General features: G+C 44.2%; 1 protein-coding gene across 1 annotated transcript in view; it reads left to right on the top strand.

Moving 5' to 3' along the window:
* Window positions 1-8644: 8644 nt before the first annotated feature.
* The window catches only part of CPNE2 (copine 2), a 93621-nt gene continuing 75689 nt past the window's right edge, over window positions 8645-26576 (top strand). The window contains exon 1 of the mRNA XM_020965691.2: window positions 8645-9403. The gene's annotated coding sequence lies outside the window, so the exon portion shown is untranslated. The remainder of the gene's footprint in view (window positions 9404-26576) is intronic.

The raw sequence follows: 26576 nt of genomic DNA, 5'->3' as shown, positions 1-26576 counted from the left end.
GGCATTCAGGGGTTTTTTTTCCCCTTTCTGTTCACATTATGGTGGACATGGTACATATTGTTCTCCTGGTTCTGCTTACTTCACTTTGTATCAGTTCATATAAGTCTTCCCATACTTCTCTGGATTCTTAATATTAGCCATTTCTTATAGCCATATATTCAATTCAATAAACATTTATTAAGCACCTACTATGTGCCAAGCACTGTGATAAGCCCTGAGGACACAAGGAAAAAGAGAGACAGTCCCTGCCCTCAAGGAGCTTACCAGGTAATGGAGGAAGACAACTACAAAAGGAAGCTGAAAAGTGGGGAGTTGTTGGGGTGGGGAACCAGGACCTATGGTGTTCCATGGAATCAAAACCAAGCAGAGCTGCTGATGGAAAAGGTAAAGTTCCCTGCAAAATTCTGAGCCCTCTATAAAGGAAAGCTCCAGCCCTCCAGTCAGACGGGAGAGGCAAGACAGGAAGTTGAGAAGGTATTGAGTAAAAAACTGAGTCACTCATCATGGTGATGAAATTTCAGATGATCAGCTTATGTTGGGTGAAGCATAATGTTCCCTGGAGTTGAAACTAAGCGGAGCTGCTGATGGAAAATGGAGAGTTACCTATAGCACATATGCATAATATGCAATATATCATATATGTAATAGATGTATATATTTTATGACATATGCATATATTATATGTAGTATGTGTATATATTTTATAAGATATAGCCATACTTTATACATGTAATGTATGTATATATTTTATATGACATATACTTCCATTTTATTCACATACCATAATTAGTTTAGCAATTCCCCAATCCACAGGTACCTACTTTGTTTCCAGATCTTTGCTGCCACAAAAGATGCTATTATGAATATTTTGGTTTCTGTGGAACTGATCAGTTTCCAAGTCTTGTTTTTATCTTCACAAACATCCCCTTCTCTTTCCTCACGTAGCTACTTCCCTAATTGAGGTCCTCATTAACCTGCTTCCAGGACTATTACAATAGTCTCCTAATTGGTCTTCCTGTCTTAAGTCTTTCCCCTCTCCAATCCATTCTCCATACAGTTTTCAAGGCATACAACAGACCATGTCATTCCCCTGCTCAAGAAGCTCCGGTGGCTCCCTATTGCTTTTAGAAGAAAATATAAACTCTTTTGTTTGACATTTAAAGCCTTTTACAACCTGGTTCCATCCTACCTTTCCAAGTTTATCATATCTTACTCCTCTTCCTGCATTCTATCATCCAGCCAAACTGACTTTTCCCCAACCCTCACATAAGATAATGCCATCTCTTGCCTCCATGCCTTTTCATATTCTACCCCCTATACATACAGCTATGTGAGGTAGAGAGGACTAATACTCACCCTCCTCACCTTTGCCTATTAGAATCCTTACCTTCCTTCAAAACTGAGCTTAAAGGGGCAGCTAGGTGTCACAGTGGATAGAGCATTGGCCCTGGATTCAGGAGGACCTGAGTTCAAATCCGCCCTCAGACACATAACACTTACTAGCTGTGTGATCCTGGGAAACTCACTTAACCTCATTACCTAGCCCAAAAACAAACCCCCCCCCAAAAAAAAGTGAGCTTAAGGTCCACCTTTTGTTCTGACTCAGATTCTTCTGTATAAAGCCAGAGATCTTGGGAAATCCAACCTGAAGTGAGATAGTTGACTGGCTGTAGACTTTAGATATAGGAAGTAAGTGGACTCAAGTCAAGAAGCATTTATCAAGCATCTATTACGTACTAGGCATTGTACTAAGCACTGGGGATACAAAGAAAGGAGAAAAATAATCCTTGCTTTCATGGAGTTCACAGTCTAACAGGGAAGACAACATGTAAACAACTATGTACAAATAAGTCACATACAGGAAAAACTATAAACAGGGCAGGCACTAGCATTAAGAGAGATTGGCAAAGTCTTTTTGCAGAAAGGGACTTCAGCTGGGACCTGAAGGAAGCCGGGGAGACAAGACACAGAGATGAGGAGGCAGAGGATTCCAGGCATGGGGGACAGTCAGAGAACACGCAGAGTTGGGAGATGGGGTACCTTGTGAGAAAAACAGCAAAAAGGTCAGTGTCACTGTATTGCAGAGTACACTGATGGGAGTATGGGGTAGGAAGACTGGAAAGGCTGGAAAGGACTAGGTTATGAAAGACTTTAAAGCCAAACAGAAGACTTTTTATTTCATCTTGGAAGTAATAGGTTGCCGCTGGAGTTTATTAAATAGGGGTGGAAGGGTTTTGAAATGGCCAGATATGTCACAGGAAGATCAGTTTGACAGCGGAGTAGACAATGACCTGGAACAGGAAGGAAGACCAACCAGAACATTATTGTAACAGTCCAGGTGTGAGGTGATGAGAGCCTGCACCAGGGAGGTGGTGGTATCAGAGGAAAGAAGGGAGTGATTAGAAGATGTTCCATAGGTAGAATGGACTGGCTCTAGCAACTTATTGGTTATGGGATGATTGAGAAATCGAGGAAGACATCTGGGTTATAAACCTCGGTAACTGAACACTGAAGAATGGTGGTGCTCTCCACAGTAATAGGGAAGTTAGGAAGAGAAGAGGGAGTTTGGAGGAAAAAACAATGAGTTCAGGTTAGAAACTGAATTGAGTTTAAGATGTCTCTGGGATATCTAATTCAATATGCCTAATAGGCAAAATTAGCCTAAGGGGCAGTCTGCCTGGTTTTTGTTAGCTGGATCTGGCATCTATGACTAAAGGGCTCTCTGCCAGACCTTATTAGGGAGAGGCTCTAGCCTTTATATCCCAACTGCCTGGAGCCTCTGAGATGTGGACTAAGGTGACCTGAAGAGATAAACCCTAGGAAATGGTAGATATAAGAAATGCAGACTCTGGGAATAGAGACCAATAGAGTAACTTCCCTCATGGAGACAATGCATACAAAAGAAAAACAGCACCAATTAAGAACTGCTGGATGGCATAAACAAAATATGTCATCTTTTCATTTTGTCAAAGGCACACTCGATATGTGTGCCCTAGCTGCATGTGTTCCCTTCATGTGTAACTCTATGAGTGTCCACTTTCTCTGTTGATGGCATATGTTTTTACTGGACAATGTGTCTTCAGATTTGCGGGGCAGGTGGTCAATTTAGACTTGTCATGCTAAGCTATTTAAATCTCTTTTCTTTGAACCCAATTGTATACTCGAGCTGATGAGAGGAAAAAATAAACATATCAGTGAGGGCTCATGAGCTATGGTGTTTAGTGGAGGTGTACCTACAGAGAACCTTAAATCTGGGATAGCTATTCTAGGGGTCCCATATATGGAGATGTCCTAGGCTATGCACTCACTTCCTCCGGACACACCCTGGGTTCTTTAGGCAATCTTTGACCACATTGCAGGGAGGGAGATAGGAAGAAAGCTTTGCCCAGTATGTGACAACCTGAGTCCTGTTCTCTTTAAGGGCCATATGAGAGACTGTGGCAGAAGTCATTCATATTTTTGTCTTCTTAACCACCATCACCCCTAGGGAGCCTGAGCTTCTTTATGACTGACTGACATTTCAGGATTCTCAAAACCTGGCCTGGTGCTTTGACAGCAATGAGGTATAGAGAAGTTTTAGGCAGGGTACCCTCCAGACCTTAGAGAATGCACCCCTTTTATGATGGAGTACCCTAGTCGAGGGGCCCCAACAGATAAGATACTCAGGAGAATAACATCTATCCCACATGAACCCAGAATTACAGACTAATGAGAAAATTAACCCCCCCATATTTGTAGAAACAAATTCAGAAGATCAGAGCTGGAAGATCCAATCCTCTCATTTTGTAGCTGGGGAAACTGTGACCCAGACAGGGAAAGTTACTTGCTCATTGGCACCCAGCTAATTTGTCTTTTGGCTTTTTCCAAGAAGCAGGTTCTAGAAGGGAAAGGCTGGGAGAGGCCTTCAGCAAAGTGAACTGGTATATTTCTAAATGCACCAGCTTGGTGGGGGAGGCTTCTCGAGCAGCCAAGAAGGGGAACAGGGACATGTAATGGGCTACCCCTCACCTTGGGTCAGCCACAGGAGCTGCAAATATACATCTCAGTTTGGCTCTCAGAGTGTTTGGGCATGGGAAGACCTAGTGAAATCAGCTCCCAAGGCGTTCCCCAAACTCTTAAGGGGGTGAGGTTCACACGAATGAATGAACAGCTTTATCCCCGTAGGTAAATATATCTAAATTGCCAGGTTTGTCTTTCTAAAAGGGTGTTTTACCAATGACATGTGAGCCTCTGTGTGTGTATATAAAAATAAACTTATACATAGAATGATGGAATATGTAAGAATCACTCTCTGTTTGGAAAAACCTGGGTCTCTATAAATATATGGACACAAGAAAACACTCAGCTGCCTCATGGTATCTCACTCTATAACAGGATACAAAAATATTTCTCTGAACAACCCAAAATAGTTGCCTATATACAGAAATGTGTGTTATGTACAGAAAATAAAACTTCAATTAACTAGAAGAGAATGTATGTAAAATACTTTGTATATAAATATGAGCTATTATTATAGAATCATGAATGAATGAAGATATCTCTGTGCTCAACTCTAAGGACAAAGAAGGAAAAGGCAATAAATCAGGCTCAGATCAATGATTTCCTCAAAAAAAGCAAATTCCAGGGACTGTCTTAGAGGCCTTCCAAGTTTCCAACTTTCTACATCAAGGGTTCCTAACCTTTCTGTGTCATGGTCCCCTTAGGCAGTTTGGTGAAGCCTGTGGAACCCTATTCAGAATAATGTGTTGGGTTTGGTTTTTTTTCCAGGTAATCAGGGTTAAGTGACTTGGCCAGGGTCACACAGCTAGTAAGTGCTTGAGGCTGGATTTGAACTCCGGTCCTCCTGACTTCAGGGCTGGTCTTCTACCTACTGCAAAATGTTGTTAAATGCATAAAACACAGAGAATTACAATGGAAATCAATTGTATTGAAATAAAGTTATCTAAACATTAAAAACAAATTCGCTAACTCTCTGAAATCTATCCACAGACTCCTCAGGGATCCCAGGTTAAGAAGCCCCTTCCTTCTCAGGCCTCTACCTCAGGCCTGCCAGACCTTCAAGCCATAAACTGGCAAATAGTTACTGAGCACCTGCTGTGTGTGCCCACTCTTGTGGAAGGCTCCACTGTAGGGAAGAGAGAGGCACAAGACAAAGTCTTCTACCTCATGGAGTTTATGGTTTCTTTGGGAAAATAAAACACATACATGCAAGAACAGGATGGCTAACAATTCCAAGCAGTAGAGACCAAGTGACAGATAAGGATTTATGGACAGGGCCATAGAACAAAGTAGTAATGTGTGGTGTGGTGGGGAGAGCACTGGATTGGGAACCAGTTTTGTATCTCAGCTCTGTCACTATCTACTTGTATGACAAGTAACTTCCAACTTCTCTGGTCCTAATCGTCCTAAAATAACTGACCATACCACTCCCCTCAGTCACTCAATATTTATTTAAAAGCACCTGCTTTATTCTAGGCACCGCGCTAAGTGCTGGGGATACAAAGAAAAGCAAAAGACAGTCCCTGCCTTCAGGGGTCTTTCAATTGGGGAGGGACAGAGAAAACATGCAAACAACTATGAACAGACAAGTTATATACAGGATAAGTAGGAAACATACAGAGGGAAGGTACTACAATTAAGAAGGATTGGGTTGGAGTTCCACTGGGACTTGAAGTAAGCCAGAGATGAGGGATAGCCTTCCAGGCATGGGGATAAAGCAACGACAATGCCCAGTCAGGAGATGAAATGTCTTGTTTGATGAACAGCAAGGAAGCCAGTGTCACTGGGCTGGCGAGAGAGAGAGAGAGAGAGAGAGAGAGAGAGAGAGAGAGAGAGAGAGAGAGAGAGAGAGAGAGAGGGGGAGGGAGGAGGGAGGGAGAGAGAGAGGGAGGGAGGAGAGAGAGGGAGAGAGGGAGAGAGGGAGGGAGGGAGGGAGGGAGAGAGAGAGAGAAAGAGAGGAGAGAGAGGGAGAGAGGGAGGGAGGGACGGAGGGAGGGAGGGGAGAGAGAGAGAGAGAGAGAGAGAGAGAGAGAGAGAGAGAGAGAGAGAGAGAGAGGGAGGGAGGGAGGGAGGGAGGGAGGAGAGAGAAAGAGAGAGAGAGAGAGAGAGGGAGGGAGGGAGACAGGGAGGGAGGAGAGAGGGAGGGAGGGACGGAGGGAGGGAGGGAGAGAGAGAGAGAGAGAGAGAGAGAGAGAGAAGAGAGAGGGAGGGAGGGAGGGAGAGAGGGAGGGAGGGAGGGAGGAGGGAGGAGGAGGGAGGGAGAGAGAGAGGGAGAGAGAGAGAGAGAGAGAGAGAGAGAGAGAGAGAGGGAGGGAGGGAGGAGGGAGGGAGGGAGAGAGAGAGAGAGAGAGAGAGGGAGGGAGAGAGAGAGAGAGAGAGAGAGAGAGAGAGAGAGAGAGAGGGAGAGAGAGAGAGGGAGGGAGGAGGAGGAGGGAGGGAGAGAGAGAGGAGAGAGAGAGAGAGAGGGAGAGAGAGAGAATGGTGTAAGAAGACTAGAAAGGTAAGGGTTATAGTGGCTTTGAATTTCAAATAGAATTTTATAGTTGATCTTGGAGGTGATGGGGAGCCACTGGGGTTTATCGAGTGTGTTGGGGGGTCAGGTGGTAAAATGATCAAACCTTCAATTTAAGAAAATCACCTTGGTGGCTGAGTGAAGGTTGGACTGGAATGCAGAGAGACTTGTGGCCTGGAGACTCATCAGCAGGCTACTTGCCATAGTCTAGATGTGAGGAGATGAGGGCCTGTACCAGGTGGTGAGAGAATTAGTAGAGAAGAGGGTGTATTTGAGAGATGTTACAAAGCAGACCTTGGCAACAGATTGGATATGCTGCAAAACCTTCAATGGCTCCCAGCTGTCTGCAGGATACAATTTAAACTCCTCAGCTTGACATTTAAGGCTCTTCATAGTCTGACTCCAACCTACCTTTCCAGACTTGTCACAATACTTCCTTTCAGACACGGCATTATAGTCAAACTGGACTTCCTGGGGCACTTCTTCCAATTCTAACATCTCATCTCCTTCCTCTACATTCACGTGAGCCTTGCCTTTATACCCTGAAAGCATATACCTCCCTACCTTACAGAATCCTTTTCTTCCTTCAGGGTTTAATTCTGGTGTTACCTCTTTGGGGTAGCTTTAGCTTATCTCCCCAATTGAAAATGTTCAGTCCCTCCTCAAATATTGCCTGAGCACTTGATCTGGATCTCTTCTTTGTCCCTATCACTCCTTACCTTTGCATTACACTTTATCTATGTACTTATATTAAGTGCTTTGCAAATCTTAAAGTGAAATATAGTCAGTGTTAGCTATTACTGTTGTGGTTGTTGTTAATAGAAACAATGGAAGAAGTAATACTACTAGTAGTACTAGTATTAGTAGTACTTCTGCTACAACTTACTAGTAGTGCTACCAGCACTAGTACTAGTAAGAGTTGTAGCAGTAGTATCTTTTTGGGGGGAAAGCCAATAACATCCAGTAGAATGCAAGTTTCTTGAGGACAAGGATTTATTTAGAGTTTCTTCTGCCTTTTAATCCTGCATAGCTCATAGCTCAGTGTCTTGTATGTAACAGGTACTGAAGAATCATAATTTGAGTTTGTTTCCTGTATAGCAAGAGGCAAGTGGACTAGATTATCACTAAGGTTTTTTGAGATTCTAAAAGAGATATTTGCAGCTGGGCAAGGCTTCAGGAAGAGTTGGAACTTGAGTCGGGCCTTAAGGGATGGATAGCTTCAGATTGCTTCAGAGGATGGGGGAGAGAATAGTATGAAAAAATCTATGATGAGGATAATGAAGATGGGGGGGGGAAGGAAAAGATTATACCCAGTGTGGGAGATAAGGATGGACAATGAGAGTAGGGCTAGATTCTAAACAAAGAAAAATCCACCGAAGTAGGAAAGTGACTAACATACTTTAGAAGGATGTGCAACAATAAGGTAGAAACAAGAAAGGGTTTAGGGGTTAACTGTTACCCAGAAAATTAAAGCAGCAACATCCTCCCATCCCAATGGCCAGTTAATGGAAGTTTGCCTATACTATATGCAGAATCCTGTACATATACATCTTGTGCATGTACAGGCATGGATATAAGCTTGTATGTATGAATATGTGAATTGCACACCTGTGTGTGATTTTTAGTGTGTACAGTTTTGTAAAAGATTTTGTTCCTTCTTGGAAGAATAGGTGTTCTTGAGCAGAGGGACGCCTCGACTTGCTTTACTTAATTACCAAAGACGAAGCTAATTGCCGTTACATTAAAGAGGCCCCAGGCAGCTGTTCTGACCGGGTTTTACCAACCACGAGGCTTTGGGCAGCACGCCACACGGGGGGAATCTGTGTCATCCTCCAAGCCTCTGGCTGCATGAAGATGCTGAAATCCTTCCTAGTAAAAACAGCTACAATAATAATATGCCCCAAACAACGCCCCTGTCTTTCCTGTTTCTCTCGGGATCTCAGCTGGGAGGCAATTTCTTAGGGTGCAGAGTGAAGCCAGTTCCTAGAGCTGGGTTGAATTGTACACAATAGATCGGGCGTAACGGAGAGTTGCTATCTACCTCACTGTGGGGCGCCCCTGCAGGCAGGGGTGCTGCGTGAGCTGGGCCCACCCCACCCCTCGGTTTCGTTGCGTCTGGTCACAGACTGGCAGCAGTGTGTTCTTTGAGATCGGCGGCGCCAGCTACTGCGAGAGCAACCTCGGGAGAACCCGCTGCTTGCCAGCAGCCAAGGGTGGACACACAGCTTTGGGTCCGCCAGGAGCGCCCGCAGCTGGAGTTGCCCGAATTGCGAATCAACGTGCAGAAGCTCCGAGAGTTCCAGCCGCGAACCTTCAGTGAAGAGGAGCGTTCCAGAACCAAACGCGCCCGGGAGCTCCGCCAGCGAACCTTCGGAAGTAGAGCATTCCTGCCTCGAAGGCTCGGCGTGGCCAGAGCCGTGCCAGCTGTGGGAGGCTTGGAGCCCCAGCGGAGTGCCAGCTGCTCACACCAGTGTGGGACAGAGGCCTCGCTTCTGCCTGGGTTTGGGAGCTCAGCAGAGTCCCCCTCGCCCCTCCAGGAAGAGCTCCGCCTCTCCCTCCTTACTTCCCTCCTCTCCGACTCCCCTCCCCCAGCTGTGGGAGGAGCCCGAGCCACCGCCCGGCCCAGGAGAGGAGGACCGGGACCCGGAGCTGGAGAACTGGGGCTGGAACTAGGAGGTTGAGCGGTCATGTGGGCTGTAGCGTGAGCCCTGTCCCGGGCCAGAGCTGTGGCCGGGCGTCCCGTGGGCTCCTCGGGCCCGGAGGGAGCGATCCCCTTGGGGATGCCCCAGAGGCATCGGTTAGGGGTTGCCGTGATCGCTGGGTGAGGCGGGGGCGGCACTCTGGACCTACGGCGTCTGCTGCGGGTAGCTGGGAGCCCAGAGCCAAGGAGAGGTAAGTCCAGGCTGGCCTGCCTCGGGATTAAGGGAAAGGGACGACAGGATGGTATGGGACGGGACGGGACTGAACAGAGCTAGGCTAGATGGGACAGCACTGAGCTGAGCGGACTGGAAGTTTGGGCCCGATATCCGCCCTCTCTCCAGCCCTAGGTCCGAGCTTGAAGGTGCGAGCTAGGGAAATGGAACTCCTGGCTTGAGTGGGGACTGTCCACAGAAAAAGAAAGAACCCAGGTCCAGGAGGTCCCCGGTGACTTGAATGGAACCTTAGTTCCCACATCCACCCGAGAATATATCCTTCATGTGTTTGGGGATCTCGCTCCGGCCCGGCCACCGGAGGGCGCCCCGTTTCCCCCCAAGCCAGGGGATTTGGGAGGAGGAGGCTGCTAGGGAGGTGTTCCCTCTAGCGAGTCGGCCGTTCTGAAGCCCCATTCCTACCACAGACTTCATTCTGAACCTCTAGCGGAGTTGGACTTGGCATAGGACTATTCCTGACCTGTGTAAAGGGAAATCTAGGGAGAAGAAAAACTAGCACAAAAGAACGGGTCTTCCTTCACGCCGTTTGTTTTGAGATGCCAGACCCTGGCAGTTCTCTCCATCTTCCCACTCTCTCCACCCCTTAACCCTCGGGAGTCCTCAGCAGTATTGAACTGGGTTCAGAACTCCCTGGTCTGCTTAATCCGCACCCCCCGCCCCATGATGGCGGGATGGGTGGAGCCCAGGTGGACGAGGCAGAACTGAGAGAGGGGGTGTGGAGCTGGGTGTCTTCCCAGAAGTCAATGTGTTTGCAAACTTGTTTCCCCCCCCCCAAAAGCTGTCTGGCACCCATTTATTTTAGAACTAGGAACGGCAGTAGAGGCCCCTTTTCCCTTACCTTCTCTCTTTTCATATGATGCATCTTCTGGAGAGAACTCAAAACAAGTTCTCTCTCCATTCTCTTCATTTCTACCTCCCATCTGATAATGGCTGGTAAGTCCCCTGTGAAAAGGGAAGGAGGTATTGTGGTTGCATGTACCCTCAAGGTTTGGATACTAACTGGTCGCAGGAAGTCTTATTGAGAAGTTAGACGATAATGGTATATAGAGCTGGAGGGGACGTCTAGTCCAAATCCCATGCTGGAGCTGCAGTTTTTAAATTGACCCTCTTTGTATGGTTGTAATGCCTTGTTGGTCAAAGTCGAGGCTTATTTGATACGTTTATACTGTGTTTATATCGAATTCTGTTTAGAGAAGCCTATTATAAAGTAGGATAGAGAGAACTGAGTTGGGGTGGATGGTAGTAAAAATCAGAAGTCCTTATTTGCTCGTGCTAAAGGTTGCATGGATAAAAGGGGCATGACTGAGGTGCCTCAGACGGTTTTCTTCGAAGAAAACTAGTTGGGGAGAATGGGTTATTGGCTCTGGCCGTGAGGCTGAACTTCTAATGGGGCCTGGGGTCTTCTGGCTTTTGAGTTTCCATAAAGGTAATAAATTCCATCTGTCAGTGAGTCGGGAGCCCTGTGGTGCAGTGGAAAAAGCCCTGTGGTCCAAGTTGGGAGACTTGGTAAATTACTTGTGTGCCTTTAGGCAAATCACAACTTCTTTAGATTGGAATTTCTTCTAGTGTCAAGAAGGGATAGTAATCCTAGTCCTCCTTGCCTCTTGGAGTGATGTGAGGATGAAACTATAATGGATGGGAGAAAGTGTTTTGCAATAGATATGTAAAAAAAAATTATTATTATTATAGCAATTCTTCCTGCCTTGATGCTGGTGCTCCTGCTTTCCAGTGATAGAGTGTGGGATTGGCACTGTGCCATTGTCCGGATGAACAGGACAAGTGGAACACTTAATTGGAATCACATCTTCTTTCTTTATTGAGGACAGACAATGAAGAGGACTGGCTTTTACACTCCAGTTCCATTCTAGGTGTGTTTCTTAGGGGCTTCTTGTTGCCCACATTCTCAAGAAGTAGCTGTGAAGAGAATCATGGGTACCCAAGTTGTAGAATCCAGATAGCTGTTTGGCTGTAGGAACAAGTAGACCGGCCTTAAGACTGGTATTAACCCATTTTCCCTATCTTACTCCCTTCTTCTTTTTAAGATCTTATTTTGCCAGGTTGAGAGGAGAATGGTGGTGGTCCTTGGCATCCATTCCATATGTCCCCTCTGAGGCTATGACAGTTCTGACATGAATCCCAATGATATTCTCCCCAACCAGCCACAAAGTTTAGTAATTGATGTGGGTATGCACTCATCTCTTTTACACACACATACCTACCCCTTCCTACCGTCATCAATAGTCACTGATAATACATGCAGCCTACTTATGTCCACATTCATCTCTCCATTGCCCTCTAGGTAACCCACAATTTAGTCTTAAGAGACTGATATTCTGAGACTTGCAGCTTTATGACGTCACCAGAATATTGATGTTAAAAAGATGGACTTTTGTTTTATGGAGAAACTTGGAATCATTGAAGACACTGCACAATTTCCCAAAGACAAACACACATGCTTTTGTCCGATTCTGGGCCCAGTTCATTGTCCATCTCTGGGATCCTTCCAAATCTGACAGACCAGCTTTGTAGATTGTATGTCCAACTGCATATTGTAGTCTGGAAAATAAGCATTTTTTATCTACTTCCCCCCCCATACTGCTATTTATGCCAAATTCTTTTGAGTGATCTCATTTAGGAGGCTCTGTAATGGTCCAGGGTCGGCTTCATGCAATCGGCATAGTGCCATCCTCATATGGGAGTATTAGGAGAACCTCATCTTCTATGGAAAATCTCTTCTATTTGAACTTGCAGGTAGACGTCTTCCATTACAGTGGCATATACATTTGCCAAACATATATCTCCCTGTTTTACAACTCATTTGATATTAATAATGAGAGGGTCAGAGTTATCCCTATTATTAAAAGAATCTTGTCTTCCATAGGCTCAAATATTCAAATGGTTCAGTGATCTCATCAATGTGGATACTTCTTCCTATCATGCAGATTCCAACTCATCTGTGCTTGAAGTCATTGTATGACCTTTAGCCAGTCATTTAACCTCTGTGAGCCTGTTTCCTAATCTGTAAAATGGTGATCATTTGGCAACCTTAAAAGTGCTATATAAATGTGTTATTGTTGCCCCAAGTACCTAGTATAGTATTCTACCCTTAACCTCATGATGTAATTGAAAGAAGATTGGATTCAGAGTCAGCAGACCTATTAACTTCTGTATAAACTTGGCCAAAGTACTTCCCCCACCTGGACCCCAATTTTCCCATCCATAACATAGGCTGATCTCTCTAAGGTCCCTTCTGGATGCTGATGGTACTGTTGAGCTCTAGAGGTTAGGGGTGCTGGGACCCCAAAATCATGACATGTGGGTCCTGCCTGAAAGAATTTGACCCAAGCCTTCTTTCAGCCAGAGATAAGGTTTATTAAAGATCTGCTATATTAGCCAGACTCTTAAGGAATCTGAGCATCTGTAAGCTTATTGGGGAACTGCGGGGACTGCGGGGACTGTGAGCTAACAGAACTCCAGGGACCTGGAGCATGTGGCTGAGAGAGAATGGAGCCTAGCTAGGATTAAGGGTGGGAAATGGCCGGAGGCCATGGGGTGGTAGAACAATGGAGGGCTAGGCTAGATTAAGGGTAACAGAATTGGAAGATTGGGTGTAGCCACTATGAAAGGCCGGTTGATGGGATTATAGCCTTAGGAGAATGCCAGAGATTTGGCTTGTGGGAGAGTCTAGGGTTTTTCCTTTCTGGGGTCCAGATCCCAACCCCATCAGATTCACTTGAGGACCTAGAGGGCCACATGTGACCTTGAGGCTGCAGGTTCCCCACCCCTGCTCTAGTAAATGGGTCATTTCTCTGGTTAGATGGCCTGGATATTGCCCCTTCTTTGCGTCCTAAGCTTTGAGAGAGAAAGATGAGAAGAAGCTGAGGAGGCTTCAGGGTACCATCATCTTGAAATTCACGAACTCATAGGACACTCTTGCTAACCAGGCTGCTCAGCCAGGGACTGCCTGTCCTCCCATCTAATTAAGGATCCAGCTCCCAAATGAGAAGGTGTCCCTGGGGTGAAAGACTAGAATCCCTCAGGTTTAATGGATTGGGACAATGTGGCATAGAGGAAACCGCATTTGACCTAGGGTCATGTGATACAGGGTCAAATTCTAGTTCTGCCACTTATTACCTTTGCAACCTTGGACAAGTTATTTAACCTCTCTGGGCCTCAGTTTCCTTCTCTGCCAAATGAAGGGGTTGGAATAGCTCTTCTTTCAATCTGTTATCCTCTGCTGATCCCTCTTTCCCGTGCTTCTGGGAGGGCCTCACAACACAGCCTTCTTGCAGCCCAGGCTGTGATTAGATTCCATATATCACTTTCTTATTTCTCTAGCTACCCTTTACCTCCTCTGCTGCAGCTTGCCACTTCTGTGTGATCAGCATTAGGCTTAACTGGCTCCCTGGGAAGGAGAAATAACTTCAGGGAGTGAATGAGTTGAGTGGTATGGATTAGCTCAGACTGAGGTCTCTGCTGCTCATTACTTTCATAGGCTTGAACCCACTCCTCCAACATGATTTTCCTCCCTGAAATCACAGGTTCAGATTCTTTTTCTTGGTGTTACATAGTGGCAAGAGCACAGGATTTGGAGTCAGAAGAGACCCGGGTGTGGCTCTTAGCTCTAATATTTACCAGTGGATTAACCGTGGGCAAGTCATTCTACCTGGTTGACCCTCAGTTTCCATATCCATAAAAAAGAGCTGATTCTATAGTTACTTGCTAGTTACTCTAGGGGAAATACTTTTAATGCTTTGTATGTGAACTGTCTTCCTTGTTATTATTCCCTCAGGAAGACTTCCTCTTAGGGATAGGTCTTTCAGCCTACCATACAATAATAGCTAGCATTTACATAATGCTTTAAGGTTTGCAAAACACTTTACAAATATTATCATATTTTATCCTCACAATAACTCTGGGAGGTAGGTGTTATTATTATTCCCATTTTACATTTTACAGATAAGCAAATTGAGACAGTCATCCATTAGTTAGTTTGGATTTGAATTTAGATCTTCCCTAAATTCTGAACTCCAGGTCCAGAACTCTATCCACTGAGTCACCAAGCTGTAACAGCAACAAATATGAACATTAAGTGCCCACTATGTGCAGGGCATTGTGCTAGACAGTGGGGAGACACAAAGTCTAGGCAAGACCTGGTCCCTGACCTCATGGAGTTTATACTCTAATAAGAGAATAGGAGGCTGACTGTGAGGATTATAATCTACATCATTAGGAACAGCCCCCTCCTTCTAACCACAGGAGGCTTGCTCAGTGGGAAAAATCTGTTCTCAAGTGGAGCATGTCTGAGGCCTCTTACGTCTACTTGGCCCAGAGGATAGAACTAGAAACAGTGAGTTGAAGATAGGCAGGTTTTGGATGGGTATAAGCGCAATTTTCCTCATAATCAGGGCTATTGAACAACTGAGGAAGCTGCTGAGATCCTTTTCATGGGAGGGCTTTGGGCAAAGGCTGAGTGGCCACTTGACGATTCTGCAGAAGGGATTCCTAGGTAAGAACAGGGTCGAGGGAATGGCCCCTGAGATTCCAGCCAAATCAGAAATCCTGGGATTCTTTGACTAAAGGTGAAAACACTTCAGTGGTTCCAGGGGAAAGCTGATCTTTCCCTTGGGAGCCAGGCACAGAACTAAGGCCTGCCTGAGCATAAAGAGAAAGGAGAGCTGGGGAAGGTTCAACCTCTGGAGGCCTTGTGTGGGTAGTGGGAGGCAGCATCACAGGGTGCCCCATGCTAGGCTTGGAGTCAGGAAGACCCAAGTTAAAATTCTAGCTCAGACATTTAGTGGTTGGACAAGCCATTTTATCTTTCTCAGACCTAACTGCAAAATGGGGATAATTGCACCTACCTCACAGGCTTGGTGTGAAGACTGAATGAGATAAATTTTATCTAACACTTTAAGGTTTGCAAAGCAGCTTATTTATATTATCCCATTTGAGACTCACAGCAACCCTATGAGGTAGGTTCTGTTATTATCCTTATTTTGCAGATGAGGAAACCGAGGCAGGAAGAGGCTACATTTGTCCAGGGCAACAAGGCTAGTAAGCATCTAAGGGAGGACTCAAACCCAGGTCTTTCTGAGTCTTTAGTCCATCACTAGCCACTATGACGGCTGCTTCCATGTAAAGTGCTGAATGAATGTTAGCTGTCATACCCATCAGTTCTGCTTAATAGAACATGCTTAATAACACATTTGCCAGTCTTAACTCTTTAATCTTTATTCTCAGGCACTAGTGGACAGGGCTGGGTTTTTAACCAGTAGGAGGAAACTGGCAGCTCTATTCTTAAAAGCTTGTCAGATGTATGTACCATTCAGCTACTACCTTCTGCTTTCTGTGACTGTTAAGCCTATGTCCTGAGTGATGGACATCCTGCAAGTGAAGACCCTATGTGACCAGTGTAGGTGAGTGCTAGGGAGTACTGCTACTGGCACTAGTTAGAAGGGAAGGGAATTGGAAATTGACCAGTGTTATAAAGAAGACCCTAGACTTACTTCCAAAGACTGGTGTCTCTCAAAGACTTTTTATTAAAAAAGTTGAAGTTTGTCCTTTCGATTCTCTCCGAGAAGCAGGCACACCTCCTTTGAAGGGAAGAGTGTGCCAAGTACTTAAGCCAGAGCAAGCTTTATAGTTGGTAATTGCCTAACTCATCCCTTCTGGATCAGGATTGGTCCTAATCCTTCAGGGTCACAATCTTCCTTATACGCCCGCCCCACCTTTAACATACGTTATGCGCCTAGAATTGTGTGGTCACTCCCTCCCTGGACAGAGAAGTTAGCCTGTCTGTGCTAATTTGTTGTCTACTTATGTGGAAACTTAACTCTTTTATTTCCCACAACCTGTAAATATCCTCTTTGCCTTAGACTAAACCCAGATGCATCTACCCCTGGAATCTTGAATGCAAGCTTGCTTGAGCCATGGAGAAGGAGGAAGAGTGTATTCATTTCAAATCAATGCACCTTTATTAAGCACATACAGTGTTATCAGACACTGTGCTAAGTGCTGGAGATACAAGACAAAAACAAGATCGTGGTTGTCCTAAAGGAGCTTATAACCTACTAGGAAGATACAACATATACATAGCAAAATAAATATAACAGGGCAGCTAGGTGGCGCAGTGGATAGAGTCAGGAGGACCTGAGTTCAAATGCGGTCTCAGACACTTGACACTTAGTAGCTGTGTGACCCTGGGCAAGTCACTTGACCTGATTGCCTTGCCAAAAAAATAGCAAAAAAAAAATGAAGAAGGAGAAAGGTAAATACAAGCAAGGTGCAAAATTACACAGGTCATTTTTGCTAAGGGAATTGAGAAAGGCCTGTCATGGGAGGTGGTGCTCAGTCTGAGCTTTGGATGGAGGTAGAGTACTTCTAGGAGGCAGAGGTGAAGAAGGAGAACTTTCTTGGTATAAATGTCAGCCTGTGAAGACATAGATGGAGTTGCACATGTGCAGAATAGAAAGTCATTCAGTTTAATTGGAATGGAGTTTGAGAGGGAAAATAATGAGTGATTAGTTTGGAAAGATAAGCTAGAACCATATTGTGAGCCTTTAAATGCCAAATAGAGGAGTTTGTATTTTAATTTAGAGCACTCAAGAGAGCCATGGATATTTAATGAGTCCAGGGGATTGACCTGGTCAGATCTGTGCTTTAAGAGTACCAATCTAATTGGCCAACATGACAAAACAGGAAAATGATAAATGTTGGAGAAGATGTGGGAAAATTAGAACACTAATGGTGGAGTTGTGAAGTGATCCAGCCATTTTGGAGAGCAATTTGGAACTGTTGCCCAAAGAGATATAAAAATGTACATACCCTTTGACCCAGCAATAGCACTTCTAGGGCTATATCCCAAAGAAATCATACAAATGGGAAAAGGACCCACATGTACAGAAATATTTATAGCAGCTCTTTTTGTGGTGGCAAAGAGTTGGAAATTGAGAGGATGCCCATCAACTGGGGAATGGCTGAGTAAGTTGTAGTATATGAATGTAATGGAATACTATTGTGCTGTAAGAAATGATGAACAGGTTGACTTCAGAAAAACCTGGGAAGACTTGTATGGACTGATGCCGAGTGAAGTGAGCAGAACCAAGAGAACGCTGTACACAATAACAGCCATGTTGTAAGATGACTCATATTGATAAACTTAACCCTTCTCAGCAATACAAGGGTCTTAGACATCTCCAGTGGCATCGTGATGGAAAATGCTATCCACATCCAAAGAAAGAACTATGGAAGTTGAACTGCTATTTTTTTTCTCTTCTGTTGAGTTTTATTTCCTCTTTCTAGTGGTTCCTCCTATTGGTTCTAATTTTTACTTACAACATCACTAATGTGAAAATATGTTTAATAGGAGTGTATATGTATAGACTATCAAATTGTGCACCATCTTGGGGAGGGTGGTGGGGAGGAAAGGGAGAAAAATTTTAAACAAAAGCATATGGAAGTGATTGTTGATAAATCAAAATAAATTAATTAAAAAAAAGAGTGTCACTCTAGGGGCAGCTAGGTGGCACAGTGGACAGAGCACCAACCCTGGAGTCAAGAGGATCTTAGTTCAAATCCAGCCTCAAACCAAACACTTGACACTTATTAGCTGTGTGACCCTGGGCAAGTCACTTAACCCCAATTGCCTTAAAAAAAAAAAGAATATCAATCTGGCAGCTGTGTGGAGGATGGAAGATAGTGAATAGGAAGATGGAAGGTAGAAAATGGAAGGCCAGCTTCGGGGAGACTAGTACTTTTGCAGAAGTCCAGATGGGAGGTGATGAGGGCCTGAATGAGACCAGTTATGGTGTGACTGGAGAGAAGGGGGCAGGTACAAGAGATGCTGTGGAAGCAGAATAAATGGGACTTGGCAACTGATGGAATGTGGGGTGAGTGATATTGAAGGTCTGGGAATGTGACTCCTAGATATTGAACCTGGGTGACTGGGAGAATGATGGGACTCTCAATGGAAATGGGGAAGTTAGCAAAAAGGGAAGGCTTAGGGGAAAGTATGATGAGTTTTCTTTTGGATATGTTGAATTAGAGATGCCCATGGGATATCCAGATAGTTAGAGATGAGAGAGTTGTTGTTCAGTCCTTCAGTTTCAAAGAGGACCAGTGACATCACAGGTGGTGTCTTGACTTGTGTGAATTAGATTTAAGTGAAGTAGAGTTGCACAAAGTCATTAGCCCACTTGCTCTTCTAGAGTCATCAAAGTCCAGTGGTAGGATGGAAGTCAAGACAGTGTCCCAGGATGCAGTGGATGACCTTGTTATCTTGGATGCCCGAACCAAGCTCGGAACACTCCACAGCACCTGCTTCAGCCACCTTCATGGCTGCTGGAACAAAATGTTCTCATCCACTCGTGTCAAAGGAAGTCTTCACATGCCTGGGGTAGACATCCACCTAACTCACAGTTTGAGGCTTGATGAGAAAGTAGAATTCAGGAGAGAGATGAGAGATAGATATATAGATTCGGGAGTTATAGACATGGTCTGCATAGACTATGCAGTTGATGACACAGCAGACAGGGCACTGGGCCTGAAGTCGGGAAGACGTTAGTTCAAATCTATCCCAGTCACTTATTAACTGTGTGACCCTAGACAAGTCACAACCTCTGTCTTAGTTTCCTCAGTTATAAAATGGAGATTATAATAGTGCCTACCTTGCAGGGGTGTGAGGAACAAATGAGATATTTGTAAAAAGCACTTTAGCCGAGTGCCTAGCCCACAGTAGGCACTATATAAATGCTTATTCCCTTCCCTTCTCACATGATGCTTGAACCCATGGATATCACTGAGAGAAAGACAGTATAGAAAGAGAAAAGGAGAGCTGTCGGACTGCTCTCTGGGTTATATCCATGCTGAGGAGGAAGGATCTGGATGACCCATCCTACCCAGCAAATTGAGAAGGATTGGTCAAACTTGTAGGAAGGGACCTATGGGCAATATCATAAAAACCCAGGAAAGAGAGAGCATAGTATGAGGGAATGGTATACAACCACTGTGTCCAGAAAGGTGGACCAAGAGAAAGGAAGAGGCCTCCTGGGGGTAGGGAGGAAGTTGGCTGAGCAAGGTAGAGATCTAAGTCTAAAACCAGGAATGGCCTGGGGGTTGGGGGGTAGTCAGAGGGGAAATTTGGACATGATCATCACTAGAACTAGGTAGGGCATTCTCTTGAAACTTATAGGAGGAAGTTTTCTGGCAGAAAAAAAGGGTAGGCTTGCTTCCCAAAGTAAGAAGTAAACCTAGCAACTCATTTCCTTAAAGAGATGGATTTTTGGTCTGGAACTTTCCTTCACTGACATTAACAATTTGTCTGCAATTTATTGTCTCAGATAGTTGCCTGGAGACATTGTGAGAGGTCAAGGAACTTAGTCATGGTCACATAGATAGTATCTGTCAGGAGTTGGACTTGAACTTGAATTCTTACTGACTTCAAGGGCAGCCCTCTTACTATGCTGTGATAGCTTTCAGAATTAAGCTAGAAACAAATCATAGGTCATAGATATTTAGAGCCAAAAAGTGTCTTAGAGATCATCTAAGGCAGTGTGGACTGATGGAAAGAACCGTGGATTTAGAATAAGAGCTTAAAGGTTTAGATCTTGCCTCTACTCTTTACTACCTACGTGACCTTGGCTAGGTCACTTAACTTCCTTTGGCTTCAGTTCCTTATCTGTGAAATAAGGAGGTTGGGATAGATGGCCTCAAAGATCCCTTCCAGTTCTAAATCTGTGATCCCAGATTAAGTCCATCCCCTTCATTTTATTTCATTTTTTATTTAAAAAATGCCTTTTAAAAACTAAAAAAAACCCCTTATTTCATGATATATTTCATCTCTTTGTAACAAAGAAAACAGGTAAGCCTGACTCACCAGCAAAATAACCGAGTCTGGCAATTTGTGTGATATTCTGCATCTATGGTCTTCTACCTCTACCAAAATGAAGGATGTGTGTGTTTTGTCCTCTATTCTCTAAGTCTAAAATTATTCATTGAACTTAATATGAGTTCAGTTGCTTTTTAGTATTTTTTTCTACCATGAAGAAGGCTACTCTGAACAATTTGTTAAGGGAAGGAAATAAGCATTTATTAAGTACCCTGCTATGTGCTAGACACTATGCTAAGTACTTCACAAATATTATCTCCTTTGATCTTCACAACAACTTGGGAGATAGGTGCTATCATTATCCCAATTTTTTTTTGCTTTTTTGGGGAGGCAGTCAGGGTTAAGTGACTTGCCCAAGGTCACACAGCTAGTAAGTGTCAAGTGTCTGAGGCCTCCTGACTCCAAGGCCCGAGCTCTATCTACTGTGCCACCTAGCTGCCCCCATTATCTCCATTTTACAACTGAGGAAGCCGAGGCAGAGGTTACATAAATTTCTGGGTCATAGAACTAGTAAGTTCCTAAGGCCAGATTTGACTGTAGGTCGTTCTGACTTCTGTTAATTGACTTATTTCAAGCATATGCCCAATAGTAGGATCAATGGATTCAAAACTCTAAATAGTTTAAAGATTTCTCAAATAATTCCAGCTTGTTTTCCATGAATGGCTGGGCCAGTTCACAGCTCCACCAACAGTGCATTAGTGTGCCTGTCTCTTACAATTCTTCCAAATACTGAATGCTTCCATTTAAAGATTCATCTTTGCCAATTTAATGACAACTGCCTATGGAAGAAGAGACTGAAACTTAGAGAGAGAGAGGCAGTGACGTGACCATATGACAGAGCTAGTACGTAGTAGAGCTTAGACCCAAAACTCCTGACTCCCAAACTCTTGACTTCCGTAATGAGGGTAGTTCTGTCCACTAGCTTCATGATGGCCCCAAGCAGGTTCAGAAAAGGTTGAAGTAAATAAATTCTAACAGGTTATTAATGGAAACCTGGGATGTTTGGATTGTTGCTGTCAGGGAAAACAACTTTGGCTTCTGGCTGGCAGCTTGCTCCTGAACCATCCGCCATCATCACCAGCTTCCCTGATCGCCAGATTAACACACCTTGGTCCTAAATTTAATAAACTAAAAGCCTAAGTGAAACTGGTGAATAACCAGGTTCAGGCGGATCTGGTGTTAATAGGGAACGAAATTTCTCCTCTTTCCTCTGGTTGGATGGTTTTCTTGGCAGCAAAGCCTCTGGGGGTTGAAGTAGGAAACTGATTTGGACACAGTTTTCCAAGGAGCCAGAGAAACAAACTTTTGTTCCCAGAAAGAGCCTCTTGGAACTTCTCCAAGATTCTCTATTTTGCCTTCATTCATTCAGCAAGCATTTATGGAGCACTTATTATGTGTCAGATCCTGGATTGGCCACTGGGGAAACAAAGACAAAAAGAGAGAACAGTTCCTAGCCTCGTGAAGCTTATGTTCTATTGGAATAAGCTATTATGACCACCCACTTGTAAATTTTAATAGTCTTCTTATGGGCAGCTAAGTGGGCCCCAGTGGATAGAGCTCTAGGCCTGGAGTCAGACAGATGTGAGTTCAAATGTGGCCACACATATTTACTAGCTATATGACTGTGAATAAGTCACTTGACCTCTGTTTGCCTCAGTTTCCTCAATTGTAAAATAGTGATAATAACTGCACCTACCTCCTAGGGTTGTGGTGAAGATCGAATGAGATAATATTTATAAAGTTCTTAACACAGTTGTCTGACATATAGTGGGTATTATATAAATGTTTCTTCCCTTCCCCTTCTGCTTCAACTTTACCGCCTTCAATCCATCTTCCACATATTTAAAAATCTTCAGTGACTCCCTGTTGCCTACCAAGTAAAGCTTAAACTTTTTTGCCTAGCACTTAAGGCCCTTTCTAATATTATCTCATATTATCTCCTTGGAAAGACTTTAAGTTCCAGCAAAACTTGACTCTCTGTCCTCTGAATATTCTTCCTAGCATCTCCTGATTCCTAGCCTTTGCACACACAGTTCTCTTGCCTAGAATGCCCTCTTTCCCTCCTCATCTGTTGAACTCCCCAGCCTCTAAAGCTTAACATAAATGCTGGCTCCTTCAGGAAGTCTACCTCTAAACTTCCTACTCTGTGAATAAATTGAAGTTTATCAATTCTTCTCCTTAGACAGCAAGTAGCATTTTTTTTGCACCTTTCTAACGTATATTTTATTTTTTAAATAGTTTTTATTTTTTCAATTACATGTAAAGACCATTTTTAACATTCATTTTTAAAATATTTTGAGTTCCAAATTTTCTCCCTCCCTCCTTGACCTTTTCCTTCTCTAAGATGGTAAGCAATTTAATATAGGTTTTATACACACACACACACACACACACACACACACACTCATGTAAAACATATTTTATATTAGTTTTGTTGTGGAAGAAGAAACAGACCAAAAGGGGAAAAAATTAAAAATTTAAAGAAAGTGAAAATAATATGCTTTGATCAGCATTCAAACTCCATCAGTTCTTTCTCTGGATGTGGACAGCATTTTCCATCTGGTCCTTTGGAATTGTCCTGGATTGTTATATTGCAGAGAAGAGTTAAATCATTCACAGTCGATCATTGTGCAATATTGCTGTTACTGTGTACAATGTTCTTGTGGTTCTGCTTACTTCATTTTGCATCAGTTCGTGTAAGTCTTTCCAGGTTTTTCTGAAATCTACCTCCTAATCATTTAGTATAGCACTTTAGTATTCCATTTCATTTATTTATATACCACAACTTTTGCAGCCATTCCCCAATTAATGGGCATCGCCTCAATTTCCAGTTCTTTGCCACCATAAAAAGGAACTGCTATAACTGTTTTTGTACATGTAGGTCCTTTTCCCTTTTTTAATGATCTCTTTGGGATATAGACCTGGTAATAGTATTGCTGGATCAAAAGGTATGACAGTTTGATTGCCATTTGGGCATAGTTCCAAATTGCTGTACAGAATGAATGGTTGGATCAGTTCACAACTTCACCAACAATGCATTAACGTCTCAATTTTCCCACATCCTCTCCAACATCTGGTGTATATTTTGTGTGGGTGTTAGAGTCATCCTCATGTTAAACTAAATTTTATGAGGGCAGGAACTGTGTCTTATCTAAACATTGTCTCTTTTTTGACACTGAGCTCTGTTCACAGTCAGTTCTTAGTAAGCTTTTTTTTTTAAGGCAATTGGGGTTAAGTGACTTGCCCAGGGTCACACAGCTAGTAAGTGTCAAGTGTTTGGTCTGAGGCCGGATTTGAACTCAGGTACTCCTGACTTCAGGGCCGGTGCTTTATCCACCGCACCACCTAGCTGCCCCACAGTCAGTTCTTTATAAACATTTGTTGGGTTGGTATTATGAGTGCAGTCAGACACTGCTAGACTGAAAGTGCTCATTGGGGTGGGCTGGGCTGTCGTTTGGGAGCCAGATGGATGACTAATAAGCCAACATGAAAGTCCAGAAGCAGAGATCTAGACCTGGACTCCCCACACAGTACAGGAAAGTCACTTGGTCACTCCCCCCTTCAGGACTCCTACTACTAGCTTTTCCCTAGCTGGAGAGCAGCCCTCTCTTCTGTTTACTTCAAGCCTCTGTTCTGAGGCAGTTCCTCCTGGAAGGTTTGAGTGATTAATAATACCTCACATTTATATAGTACTTTAAGCTTTCTGGAGCATTTCATTTGCGGATTAAGAAACAGAAAACTAAGACTCAGAAGGCAGCAAAGTGTAGCCAAAAGAGCCTGGGTTTGGAATCAGAGGGAATGTGTTTGAATTCCATCTCTACCACTTAATACCTGTTGGACGTCAGCCAAGTTGCTTGACCTCTCTGGGTCTCAGTTTCCTCATCTGTAAAATGGCTAAAATGTAAAAAGGCTGGATGAGCTTGAGAGTTACTGACCCTTACTAACCCTAAGTTTGTGATCCAATGAAAAGACTTTGACTTGGTCAAGCAGCAGTATAAGGGCTTGAGGGTGGTAGTTATGACTCCCAAGTTCAGTGCCCAGTTCTTTCCATTGTGCCTCCCTGCCTCTCTATCATCCAGTTAACTTTCTTTTAGTGCTTTGAGAGATCTGGCTGATACAGAGAACTGTATCAGTTCATTTTCACTTCTGTTCTATGTCTAATTTTCATGTCTAATTATGTGGATCTTTCTGTCCTGAGTTACTTCTTAGGTCCCCAGGGTCAGGGATTATATGTCCTTTTGTCTCCCAAAAGTACTCGTCTTTGCAGACAATGGACTTGCTTTTGTAAGACACAACGTATTGATTTTATAGGACACAACTGAGCGCTAACCCTCATTTTTTTAAACCTTGTGCTTGCTCCCAAAGTCACGTTTCCCCTTTCACCTGGAAGCCTTTAATAAAAGACCTAACTGGGTCTTGTCTTCTCTGAGACAGAGGTTGGGGGATAATGTGACAGCAGACATCAAAATGAATTTTGAGATATTCCGAGGCTAGCACTGTAAGGTAACCCGTTAGCTGAGCCCAAAGGATAGGGACTTTAGGAATGAGGAAAGGGGAAAGCTGGTATTTGCATATTAAGTGGAATTTCTGTCTCTGTTATTATGGAGGATTCAGAATTCTTCTCATTCCAGCTGTGTGGGAGAGGGCCTGAGAATGAGGCTGGTGAGGGAGAAATGTAGCCTGGGCTAATTGTTAATTTTGAGAAAAGAGAAATGAAAAAGAAGAGGATCTGGGGAAGGATGGAAGTAGGGATAGGAGGGTGGCAGCTATGGGAGAGTAACTCACTAGGCAGCTAAAGCAATTTGGAGGCCTTTGACATCTGCCTTAGTTCCCCTACACCCACTCCCGCTCTCAGATTGTTTTGCTATGGATGAGGAGATGGGAAGGAGGTGTTGTAAGTGGTGGAGCCCTTGGGGTACATTGGAAGGAGATTTCACTTCTGGCAGTCTCTAGGCAGTCTTTTATATCTAGAGTTGGGGGTAGGGTAGAGTGTCCCAAACAATTGGTTACATCATCTTCATTTATTGGGTGCCTCCTGTATGTAAGGTGCTCTGCTAAGTCCAGGCTATTGTTCTTTTTCTGCCTTCTGGAAAAGAGTCAACAGGGTAGATTCCCCATAATATCCTCCCCATGTCACCCCAACCCCATCTGCCTGTGCACCTTAAATGCCCTTTTATGTCATCCACACCTCTCCCAATTCCATTAGCTTCGATCATTGAAAACAGGCAGCAGCAGTGACCTCTCGCATTTCAGCTTGCTTTCCTCCAAAGCGTTTTTGAGTGCACTTTCTCTTAGAGCCTAACCACAGCTCTGGGAGGAAGTTGAGGAAGAGAGACATCCTGAGATTGGGAGAGGTGCAGTTCCTTGCCCCATGTCCCATGGTGAATGAATATCCCAGTCAGTAGTAGAACTCAAATCTTCTAACTGCTGCAGTGTGTTCCCCATTGCCCCATAGTGTCTGCTAATATGTCCCTGCAAGTTTGTTTTAACTACGCCTTTCGTGTGATGGTGGTCCAGTATTCTAAGCATGCGCATTGACTTTCTGAATAATACCACTAGTGAGATTTCTATATCCAGAAAGTGAGGTTGTCCCCTGCACCCAAAATCACTGACAGGAGGAGCAAGTTTGATATGTGTCTGACTGAGTGGGTGGAGGAAAGAGGGGAGTAGGGGAAGAGCATCCCCCCCACCCCACCCCATCATCATCCACAGCCAAGAGCATTAAGTCGGAGTCTATATTTATCCCTGTAATGGCCTGACTGTAAAAGAGTGAGTGTGTTGGCTTGTGAGTGCAGCAACCAGCAATGGTAGTTAAGTGTTTCCTACTCCCCTTGGTTTCCCCCTCCCCCTGGCTGCTGGTATTACCTGCAAAACATGTACCTAGTTGCTGGAATAGGGGTGGAGGGTGAAGCTGGGCTGGAGCACCAAGCTTAGAGAACACAGAGCAGAAGTCACCCATCCTTTCCCCCCAGGGAGTTGGGTGACAATCCATTTAGAGACTGTGAAGACTGTGGAGCCTGAATGAATTCCCCACCATTGGATTATGGAAGCAGAGCCAAGATAATGTTTGTTTTGGTTTTGGTTTTTTTGGGTTGTTTTTTTTTGGCTAGGCAGTGGGGTTAAGTGACTTGCCCAGGGTCACACAGCTAGTAAGTGTTATGTGTCTGAGGCCGCATTTGAACTCAGGTCCTCCTGAATCCAGGGCTCTATCCACCGAGCCACCTAGCTGCCCCAGAGGCAAGATAATGTT

The sequence above is a fragment of the Phascolarctos cinereus genome, unplaced genomic scaffold (genome assembly GCF_003287225.1).
Source record: "Phascolarctos cinereus isolate Bilbo 61053 unplaced genomic scaffold, phaCin_HiC Scaffold_2;HRSCAF=192, whole genome shotgun sequence".
In the NCBI taxonomy this organism is placed as follows: domain Eukaryota; kingdom Metazoa; phylum Chordata; class Mammalia; order Diprotodontia; family Phascolarctidae; genus Phascolarctos; species Phascolarctos cinereus.
Note: the sequence above shows the minus strand (reverse complement) of the source record. Positions and strands in the feature narration are given on the sequence as shown.